This window comes from Schistocerca nitens, chromosome 2 (genome assembly GCF_023898315.1).
Source record: "Schistocerca nitens isolate TAMUIC-IGC-003100 chromosome 2, iqSchNite1.1, whole genome shotgun sequence".
NCBI lineage: Eukaryota > Metazoa > Arthropoda > Insecta > Orthoptera > Acrididae > Schistocerca > Schistocerca nitens.
Genome location: NC_064615.1, coordinates 622,436,851 through 622,449,304, shown reverse-complemented (window position 1 = coordinate 622,449,304; position 12,454 = coordinate 622,436,851).

The following is a 12,454-nucleotide window of genomic DNA, read 5'->3' as shown; positions in this document are numbered from 1 at the left end:
CTAAGGACTGTCCCAATGAATCTCAACCTGGTACCCGCCTTACCAACAATTTTATATGATCATCCCAATTAAAATCGTTCCGTACGCATACTCCCAAATATTTTACAGAAGTAACTGCTACCAGTGTTTGTTCCGCTATCATATAATTATACAATAAAGGATCCTTCTTTTTAGGTATGCGCAATACATTACATTTGTCTATGTTCAGGGTCACTTGCCACTCGCTGCACCAAGTGCATATCCGCTGCAGATATTCCTGCATTTCGCTACAATTTTCTAATGTTGCAACTTCTCTGTATACTACAGCATCATCCGCGAAAAACCGCATGGAACTTCCGACACTATCTACTAGGTCATTTATTTATATTGTGAAAAGCAATGGTCCCATAACACTCCCTGTGGCACGCCAGAGGTTACTTTGACGTCTGTGGACGTCTCTCCATTGATAACAACATGCTGTTTTCTAAAAACTCTTCAATCCAGCCACACAGCTGGTCTGATATTCCGTAGGCTCTTTCTTTATCAGGCGAAAGTGCGGAACTGTATCGAACGCCTTCCGGAAGTCAAGGAAAATAGCATCTTCCTGGGAGCCTGCATCTAATATTTTCTGGGTCTCATGAACAAATAGAGGGAGTTGGGTCTCACACGATCGCTGTTTCCGGAATCCATGTTGACTCCTACAGAGTAGATTCTGGGTTTCCAAAAACGACATGATACACGAGCAAAAAACATGTTCTAAAATTCTAAAACAGATCGACGTCAGAGATATAGGCATATAGTTTTGTGCATCTGCTCGACGACCCTTCTTGAAGACTGGGACTACCTGTGCTCTTTTCCAATCATTTGGAACCTTCCGTTCCTCTAGAGACTTCCGGTACACGGCTGTTAGAAGGGGGGAAAGTTCTTTCGCGTACTCAGTGTAGAGTCGAATTGGTATCCCGTCAGATCCAGTGGACATTCCTCTGTTGAGTGATTCCAGTTGCTTTTCTATTCCTTGGACACTTATTTCAATGTCAGCCATTTTTTCGTTTGTGCGAGGATTTAGAGAAGGAACTGCAGTGCGGTCTTCCTCTGTGAAACAGCTTTGGAAAAAGGTGTTTAGTATTTCAGCTTTACGCGTGTCATCCTCTGTTTCAATGCCATCATCATCCCGGAGTGCCTGAATATGCTGTTTCGAGCCACTTACTGATTTAACGTAAGACCAGAACTTCCTAGGATTTTCTGTCAAGTCGGTACATAGAATTTTACTTTCGAATTCACTGAACGCTTCACGCATAGCCCTCCTTACGCTAACTTTGACATCGTTTAGCTTGTGTTTGTCTGAGATGTTTTGGCTGCGTTTAAACTTGGAGTGAAGCTCTTTGCTTTCGCAGTAGTTTCCTAACTTTTTTGTTGAACCACAGTGGGTTTTTCCCGTCCCTCACAGTTTTATTCGGCACGTACCTGTCTAAAACGCGTTTTACGATTGCCTTGAACTTTTTCCATAAACACTCAACATTGTCAGTGTCGGAACAGAAATTTTCGTTTTGATCTGTTAGGTAGTCTGAAATCTGCCTTCTATTACTCTTGCTAAACAGATAAACCTTCCTCCCTTTATATTCCTATTAACTTCCATATTCAGGGATGCTGCAACGGCCTTTTCACTGATTCCTGTTCTGCACTTACAGAGTCGAAAAGTTCGGGTCTGTTTGTTATCAGTAGGTCCAAGATGTTACCTCCACGGGTCGGTTCTCTGTTTAATTGCTCGAGGTAATTTTCGGATAGTGCACTCAGTATAATGTCACTCGATGCTCTGTCCCTACCACCCGTCCTAAACATCTGAGTGTGCCAGTCTATATTATGTGAAATGTATTCCAAATTTTCTCTCAGTTGTTCTGCCACTAATGCTGCTGAGTCGGGAAGTCGGTAAAAGGAGCAAATTATTAACCTAGCTCAGTTGTTGAGTGTAAGCTCCACCCATTATAATTCACAGGAACTATCAGCTTCTACTTCACTACAGGATAAACTACTACTAACAGCGACAAACACGCCATCACCGGTTGCATGCAATCTATCCTTTCTAAACACTGCCTGTGCCTTTGTAAAAATTTCGGCAGAATTTATCTCTGGCTTCAGCCAGCTTTCTGTACCTGTAACGATTTCAGCTTCGGTGCTTTCTATCAGCGCTTGAAGTTCCGGTACTTTACCAATGCGGCTTCGACAGTTTACAATTACAATACCGATTGCTGCTTGGTCCCCGAATGTCCTGACTTTGCCCCGCACCCTTTGAGGCTGTTGCCCTTTCTGTACTTGCCCGAGGCCATCTAACCTAAAAAAACCGCCCAGTCCACGCCACACAATCCCTGCTACCCGTATAGCCGCTTGCTGCGTGTAGTGGACTCTTGACCTATCCAGCGGAACCCGAAACCCCACCACCCTATGGCGCAAGTCGAGGAATCTGCAGCGCACACGGTCGTAGAACCGTCTCAGCCTCTGATTCAGACCCTCCACTCGGCTCGCTACCAAAGGTCCGCAGTCAGTCCTGCCGACGATGCTGCAGATGGTGAGCTCTGCTTTCATCCCGCTAGCGAGACTGGCAGTCTTTACCAAATCAGATAGCCACCGGAAGCCAGAGAGGTGTTCTTGTCACTGGTTACAAGTAGACAAACTTAAACTAAGTAAAAAGCGTTAAAATATCTTAAAAGTATCCTTGGTATGTAACTGTGCCATGATTACAGAGAAATGTTTTGTTTAGGATCACGAGACATTTGGCACATTCCTGTCTCTCCAAATGTTTTAAAAGTCGTCTCTCTCTCTCTCTCTCTCTCTCTCTCTCTCTCTCTCTCTCTCTCTCTCTCTCTCTCTCCTGTCCTCCCCCCCTCTCCTCCCACTGGCAATTTCACGCACATACGCAAATACTGCCACAACCTGTAAAACTTATGAAAGTTGTGTGATCTGCAGGTATCTGTTATCAACTGAAGCCGCCGCGACGACGACTTCATGATGGACACCAGAGACAGACAAAGGTCCACAGCGCGTTCGTCAGATTCCTCTACTGGAGAGCCTATAGCGGTCAGACGACGCGTAGACTTGGAAGGCCACTTCACCGCTGTCAGACATCGACGGAAAGATGACCGTCAACAATCTCACAGGCCAGAGGACACTAACAAATACGGTCGCAGTTGCAATGAAACCCGCCCCGACCTGACACTCACCTCACAACAAGATCTACACTTAAAGGTTGAAACAGAGGATTCCGAAAGTTCTGACAGCATCTTAGCAGAATACGCAAATGTGTCTATCATTGATAGCGACTTGTACAACTGGGTCACTGAGCAAACATGGCGCACGGATAGCTTTCGATGGCGAAAGACGTCAGCCCCGAGAGACTCACCACATGCGTCCGGTGACGAACAGCAGCAGAAAGATATCTTCCTTCTCGGTGGGTCACCAGAGAGCTGCAACAGGAGTGAGCGAAGTTTCACGAGTGATAAAGACACTATTATGTCGAATGAAGCGGTGATTGATCAGTATTCACTTTCTGAGACAGACACTGCAACTGAAGCACTCGACTACTTATCAGATATTGGAGGTTCATTGTTTTCTTTGGTGGCACTGGAAGTATCTTACGATAGAGCAGCAGAATCAGTGAAGCTGGAAAAGGAAAGAGAAGAGTACATCTTTACAGTCATCAGTAGGCACCTGACAAAAGTCTCTCAGCTGACGTGTGACTTCCATAGCGTCGTCAAGGCTCCCATTGGTAAATTCGTAACAAATGTTGTAAAGCAGGGCTTGCGAAGTTGGAGAGTGCTTGGAGAAGCGCCCAGAAGTGGTCCATTTGAACAAAGGTTCGAAACTGTAAGGGCCTACGTGCTTGGCGTCTGCAGTGTAGGCAAAAGGCAGGCAAAATCAGAAGACCATGAAGAGCCAGTCGTGCAGGTATGTCGCAAGTCAGTTGCATCTGACAAATCTGAACGGATTGATGCCACCAGTAGTGAAGACGACGTAAGGAGGGCTGTTACGGTTGGAGACGTGAGCCACAACTACATTTTACGAAAGGCATCCAATTCTGTTCGAAAATCACGGAACGTAGTCGTACGGCAGCGCAAGAAAATGTACAAGCTGTGCGCTGTAGCTGAGAAAATTGTAGCCAGGACAGAAATCAGCTGTCAGGTGATCCTCAACTGTTTAAAGACTATAGTGAACGTAGTGGAACCAGCTGTAGGGATGACGTGGATCATGGAGCAAGCGGTGCAAAAGTTGGAGATGGAAGGTAAGGTGCTTAGCAGGTTCAGCGACGCAGCGTCTGCCGCCGCACAGTGGACGTGTGAGGCGCTGTGCGACGCGGAGGACGCGGTTCGACTCCACGGGGAGGCGACCCAAGCCCTGCATGCGGCGTGGCGTGACCTGGACGTATTGAGGAGCTACCAGCCACGCGGCACCATCGCTTTTTGCCACATTGCGGCAGCCGGAGACCGCTTCCTGGACTACATTCAGCGACCTGACGCTGGTCTGGCCGAGGTGAGCAACTGGGAGTCGGAGATGAAGCTGATGAGAGGCTCACTGTTGCCAGTCCTGGACGACATGAGAAACTACCGCGTTCTCATTGAAGAGTGGAGCGATATGTGCAGCGACACTGTCTCCGTTACTGTACAGGCGCTGTCTTCAGCAACCCAGGGTTCGTGTAACGCTATTGAAGCAACTCTGAAGGGCCTTCACCTGCTGGCATGTGACAACACGAAGAAATAGCCTAACGATCATAATTTACCTATTTAAATGTTTTAATAAATTGTGAGAATACTAAACCTAAATGAATTAACAAACTTTGTACATTTAATTACTTAATTACACTGTACCTTTTTGATAGCCTGGAAAAGTAAAATTTTTCACTTTTTACCAATCTATTACTAATAAGATGTGACCGTGCTTTACCAGCAACGATTTCATACTTCATTTAAGTCACACGTTTGTATCTTACCAAGTAGGGTCCTCTAGGAACCCCAGAAAGTGATATTTGGTGATACTGCTGCACCTGTAAGAACATATTTATTAATTTTTGTCTCTCCTGCGTGTGTTTAAGATACACAGGATGTAACAAAAATAATCATCCGATTTTTAAAAAATTGTAACTGTTATGTTATTTGAGATATGTACGTGAACACCGTACTGTTGGGAAGCGCAGACTCTCCAGTCTTACATGGTTAAACTCTAGGTAGGAGCAGTGCTACTCTGAGATGAAGAGGTTAGCACAGGAAAGGAATTCGTGGCGGGCCGCATCAAACCAGTCAGAAGACTGATGGAAAAAAAAAGAAAAAGAAAAAAGAGCAGTGTGCGCTCACTTTAGTTCTAGTAAAAATGGTGTCGAGACAACAGAAAGTGTTGTGTGTTCTAAGTTTGCGGCAGTGCGGGTCAGTACTAACTGCTCAGCGTGACTTTGTGACTTTCGTACCAGGTATGGTGTGGATCATCCTACAGCACAGAGCGTTAGACGATTGCGTGAACAATTCCCAGAAACATGTTGTTTGTATAAAGGCTAATGGCCAGGCCATCCCCGAGTGTGTGACACAGACGTCGGACGCATCCGCCATAGTTTCACAAGGAGTCCGCACAAATCCGTTCGCCGTGCAGCTCGAAACTCATCATGCCCCCGATGTCCGTCTGGCGTGTGTTGCATCGACGTTATTCATGAAGCCATACAAAATTCAGCTACTGCAAGCTCTTCGTGAATGTAGCAAACCACGACTTGTGGAGTTCGGTAATGTCGTTGTTGGCAAGAATGACAGTTTTCTTCCACGTTTAGTGTTCAGTGACGGGGCAATATTCCATTTAAATAGAATAGTTAACCGTCAAAACGTGAGAAAGTGTGGTACGGTACAACCACACGAAGTTTTAGAACTTAAGAGGGACTCTTCAAAATTTAATGGGTTTCGTGTAGTTTCACGGGAAAAGGTGTATGGTCCATATTTCTTTCCCGAGAACACTGTTACACGAAGAACATATCTCGGTATGCTTGAGAACTTCTTTTTTTCCCAAAGATGGAGACTGATTCAAACGACTTAATTTACCAACAGGATGGAGCACCGCCACACAGGCATCTGGAAGTGGGGTAATTTTTAAATCATAAGATTTCTGGACGATGGATCGGTCGCACTGGACCGAATTATTCAGCCTTACATTACCGGCCTCCAACATAAACTTCCCTGACTGTATATGATTATTTCTTGTGGGGGCTTATAAAAGACTCTGAATATGTCTCCGTTACCAACGATGTATGACCTGGTACATCAGGTAACAGCAGATGTGGAAGCTGTAACTCAAGACGTAGTCGGTGCAGTGTAGGAAAAGTATGAATACCACGATGACATGTGCCTTTCATCTCAAGTTGAACATAGTGAACACCTATGAAAAGGTATGACGAAATACTTTATCACTTTCCACTTAACCAGAAAAACAAATTCATTGTGCATGTTTATTAATTTCAGAAATATAAACATGACAAATCAGATGATTCTTTTTTAACAACTTGTATGTTACATGATTATTATGTATTAACAGAATCTTCCGTCGGTTCTTGGTAGAACAGCATTATAATAATAAACGAAAAGCACCAGTTTGCTTTTGTTCTACAATATTGTAGAACAAAAGGAAAGGTGCTTTCATTCATTATTAATCTATTATGTGTTCGTTAAATATAAAAAAAGTAAAAACACAACTGGGGACCTGACAGGACCCCACTTCGATTACTACGTTACATATATTGTTGGCACATGCAACTTATAGTATGGACAGCCGCAGTCGTCAAAATTTGTGGTAATTTGAACTTGAATAAAACCTTAAACAGATGTTAAGTGATAATTTATTAACGACCAGTCTCGCGGCGTTAAAGAAGCCTCTCAGATGGTTCCGCATAGAGAGGGGTTGGACTTAATAACTACGAATGTTGGTAACGTCTCCGTGTCCTAATCTATGTGACACTTCTAACCACCTGAAGATACTGCTTTAACTCTGCGAAACCGGTCGTGAATAAATCTCCACTTCACAGCTGCTTGCAGTTTTATTCAAGTTCAGTTTAACAAAGTTTGTTGGATTTCTATATTTAGTTTTCATAGTATGAATGCCATACATTCTCAAAAACGGCTCTGAAGCAAATCTCAGATGATGGCTATTTTGGGATACTGGATGAATGTGACCACACTGACCCAGATGATGTCTGAAGCGAACATGATACAGACATTATTCTAGAACAAGCTGTAGCAGAATCTCAAGGTAACCTGGAAGTGAATTCAGAAAAGTGTGACGATGAAACATCTTATGGGGATTCCGATAAAGGAGATGAATTTACGGAAAAATCGTGACGAAAACGAACACGATCAGGTTCCCATGAGTCGCTGTCGTCAGTATAACATTGTTAAAGGATCTCCCAGGCAAACAAACGCAAGTGACCTTGCACCCATCATGTCCTTAATTTTTAACATGCCCTCCAATGACCAAATTGTAGAAACTGTATGCGCCTTCACTAATATTAAAGCATTACCTTATCTTCAGCATTACAATTCCGAACAGAACGAGAATTTGGTTAAATGTAGATTCTGCCAGACTGAGACTTTTTTCGTGCGCTACTGACTGTTGGAGTTATTCACTGCTAAAGTTTCTGAAATGTGCATAACAAACCAGAAAATTCACCGTGCGATACGTACTACCGCCATAGCACGGGTTCGATTTCCGCATACTTTTCACTTAATCAGGTGCTGTGATAAAGCGACGAGACAACAATGCTTACTTAATTTAAATATAATTTTAGAAATCCAAATAACCTAATATGAGTAAACTTATAAACTACTATGATCAGAGATTACGAGAAAATAAAAAAAGTGGTCCCTAAGGAAACAAACTTAGTAAACAACGTTTCTGACTTAGGCTTACTATTTAGAGTTAAAAATAAACAATAGTGGGACGAGAAACGGTGTATTTTCTCACATCTTCGTAATATTCTGAAAGCACATAAGATGACTATAAATAAATTTAAATTAAGCTGCTTTTAACGTCAATAATTTACAAGACATAACGAAAGCACATTTCTTATTTCAACAAGTAAGTAATTTATATCATAATAATCTATATATTGCTTTATATGGAGTAATCCATAAATTTTTACAGTCTAGAGCTGGTTCGAATGAAGTTACTAAAATTTACGCGAGTGCAATAAATCACTGTACTGTCCCTGTTTTTAATGAAATGAAGGAAAACACACACACACTCTCTCTCTCTCTCTCTCTCTCTCTCTCTCTCTCTCTCTCTCTCTCTCTCCCCCCTCAAATTACGGGAAAGTGCGTCGCGGAGTCCAATGCTACACTCCACTGCTTGTGAGATGGCGGAAGAATTAAGTTTGCCTGTAAGCCCAGAATAGACAGTTATAGTTACACTAGAATTGTTGCGTAGTGGAATTTGATAATTTTGCAGGTTCCTTATAATAAATCACAAGTGTCTCAACAGAAATAATTTGTTCCTTAAGAATACTCGCATTTTAATATCGTGCGCATTCGTGACGTATACCAGCAACGCAGAGCTGGTGTTAGCTAACAACCCCGATATCGAATGCCACGACGTCTATTGGTGTGCTTGGTAAGTACTTCAAACGCTGATGTTTTCCAGAGCGGGTCACAATACTTGCCATAATCAATGCGTACGAATTGTCAGCTATAACAACAGTTCCTTCAGTCTGAGACGTTAAAATGGCAACTTTCATGATTTATAGAGGGTGCATTGGGACTTAATGACAATATATTGATTCTTCGGATGAGGGTGCACATCCGAACTGTTGTACGTGCGTTTCTGTTCGACAACTGATATCAGTATTGTCACGCGGATCTTTGTGGACTTAAACGTGTGTAGTGTGATGACACTGCGAATGTATACAGAATGTGTGGTGCGTGAAACACACTATTTGCTATTCAAAGTTTCTAAAGACTGTACCCCGAATAGATCCATTTGAAATCTCAACCTTACTATCCACTGTTGAAGGGAATTACGTGTGTCGAGTGACTAAGTTTAGAATGCTGTTCTCTGATCATTTAGATTGTTGCTGTAATAATACCCGAAGTAGATCAGGAGATACAAATTTTGTATTCCTAATTACAGAAAGATGTTGTTCAGTACAGACTTCCTAGCAGGTTAATATACAAGGCAGGAACTCTTAACGACATACCCAGACATTCAATGGGTAGAAATAAACCAATAATGAAAAGACGAAGATATTTCAGGCTGTGAATAGGAGTAGCTAGTAATATTTCTTACATGGAGTCGTATGAGATTAGTTTCTAAAACTAGTCGGTGGCCGCATCTGTTACGGACACTGAATTATGGCCTAAAAGTACATGTAAACGCCACAAGGAGAAATCAGAACTATACCAAAAATTCGTGACACTAATGTCGAGATGAGTGTATTGTTCTTGCTAGTAGTACACACTTTCCAGCGCCGTTCTTAGGGTACAAATACTTCTTTTGCATGTTTTTAGGCAGCAGCGATATGATATGAAGGTAATATCAGACCCAATAATTCAATGAATTTTGAAGCGGTCGTGTTACTATGTTCCAATTATCTGGTGGAGCACATCTCTCGTCCAATGAATCTACGCCAGGCAGTGTCGGACTTCATTCTTTTCCTGGTTCAGATGTTCCCCTGTAGGGAAGCCTAAGGTTGTATGTGTGTAATGACCTACAAATATTTGGACACGACACACGCTGGTCAAATTTATTGCAAAACTGTTTTCCCCAAGTGCACCCTTTCAGTAGTGCGTTCAACGTCTACTTCAATTTTATGGGTGACAGTTCGAGAACCGCTTCGAACTGCGTCGGTGGAAGGGTTGTGAAACGAAAATATACTTGTTGAATGGACTGGCCTGCCCTTTTCCTCGAATTAAAACGCATAGAGGACGTCTGGATATACGTTGGGAAAACGGTTTCCGGCAATCATATGGATTGCAGGATATCTACATAAACTAACGACCATCAGACAGTTGTCAGCCACAGTGGTGGAAGAATGTAAAGCTTTACCTATGAGCTCTTCACAAGCCTAGTGGCTAGCATGGGAACACTTTGCAGGGCATGGACTGCCATCCGTAGTGATCACACACTATTAATGTCGCACCGTTTGTACTGTCCAGGAGCCCATAATGAACCGTGGTGACTTCAGGGTAGTTACAGCCTTTGAGTTAAAATATAATTTCTATTCGTCACATAGTGCATTTCTCTCCGTTACCTTATGTACTACACTGTATCAGTTCTTGCTGCCCATGGCGCAAGTTCCACTGAGCTGTTTTACTTGTCAAGACAACACAACATGCGAAAATTAGTTCCTTCCTTAAGTCTTACACACCATTGTAGTACCGGTTAACTGTAGTCTCGAGTAACATTTCCTAAGTTCTGCTAACCTAAAATCTTCAAGGACGTCATCTTTAAGGAATATCTCTCTCTCTCTCTCTCTCTCTCTCTCTCTCTCTCAGCAAATCAGGTACATGTAAGGCTATTTATTAACAATTTAACTAGAACTAACACTTAACGAATTGTAGTAATCGAAATTTTCCACGTAAAACAAAGCACATAAATCGTTCCTGAAACAATTACAATAATTAAGTTCCCGTCTATATTATTTCATTTCATGCATGAGTGCCTCATAATGGAGTTACCTTAAAAATCTTATTTGCCCGTAGATTGCTGCAGGACTATAACCTCGCAGAAGACGTCGGAGGACGAAGAGAAGCAGAGCACAAAGAATACAGTAGAATGAAAAATTTACACTGTCATCACTAAATTACAAATTGAAATGTTGTGAAAACTATGCGAACAAATTGAGCCGAAATTTTCAGGATGATTATGCTAAATGCATATTACTGCAGGATGCGATACTTGAGAGGACAAAAAATAAAAAATCGTCATGTGGCCATATGACTGGAAATGCGTACTCCCACTTGTAGATGGAGATATATCATCTTCGACAGTGTAGGTATCAGAGTACACATAAGAATACATCAGGAAAGTGTGAATGTTCCGCCTATATACTAGTGGTTGAACTCCGCACTAAAAAGAACATGTATAGTGTCCACGCTGCCGGAAAGCCGAACAGACAAGTCCGTAATAGATGCGGGTCTTGGCTGTTGGCGTTGAGAAGATGGATTCTCTTTGGTTTGGTTCTAGAGCACTACTGCACACAGAGAATTCCTACTTACCTATTGTGTTCTCATGGATGCTTTATTAAGTGAAACCTACGATGTCGGTGATCTTTCATCCTCAGCCACAAGTTGGTACATCTGCCCTGGAGCGCATTTCCCACCATGTGTCTGTACGATCTTCTGCGTTCCTTATTATCTCATGGATCGTTTCGGGCAGTCGGTGTGATTTTGTTCAATATGGAGCAGTTACTGGGACGATCCTTAAGAAGATAACGCTGGTCCAGAGCAAAACTGAAACTTCCAAATATTAATTCGAAACACAATTTAGATATTAATGTTTAGTTTCCACTCATCTACACTGACGGAGAGAACTCGCAACACTATTAAGGAGTCATGCGACATAAACTAATGTTGGTAGGTGTGTTTCCATATGTGGAAGATATCCATTGAAACATCTCGCCAGACAAGTAAGAATGGCACTAGTATCGCCGCTATGAGGATGCAAATCAGGTTTGCTTTAAATGCCCGGTGTGAGGTCGTGTGCATTAGTTACCTCTCAGATAGGAGATGGTTAATTGATATCAGAGTGCCTCTCAGGTGACAAAGATTGAATTTGAAAGAGGCCATCTAATACGCCTCCGAAAAGCTGGAAGTTTCCTCTCAGATACTGCAGAAAGACGTGGCAGGAATGTAGTCACTGTGCATGACTGCTGGCAGCGGTGGTCACGAGAATGTGTGGTCGCAAGAAGGTCGGCCTCCGGACAGCCACGTGTACTGACGAGAGAGATGATGATCGTTTTCGTCGTGTGGCTCTGGTGGTACAGCGTACTGCATCTGCAGCACCAATGTGAGCAGCAGCTGGCACCGCAATGACAAAACAAACTGCTGTGAGTCCGTTACTTCGCTAACCCATGCACTCTGACTGCAAATATGTACGTGAATCTGGTGATCCGAACAGTTGTCCTGCCACTCATGAACAGCATTCCAGGGCTGTTTTCCAACAGGATAGCGCTCGCCACCATACCGCTGTTGTAACCAAACATGCTCTACAATGTTGCTATATTTTGCTCCGGCCTGCTCGGTTACGAGACCTATCACCAAATGAGCACATATGGGACATCATCGGACGACAACTGCAGCGTCCTCCAGCATTAACCGTCCCTGTGTATACGACCGTGTGCAACAGGTATGGTTCTCCATCCTCAAAACCTACATCCGGCACGTGTACAACACAATGCATGCACATTGTCATGCTTCCACCCAAGATTTTGGCGGCTACACTGGTTGTTACTGCATCAGCATTTCAC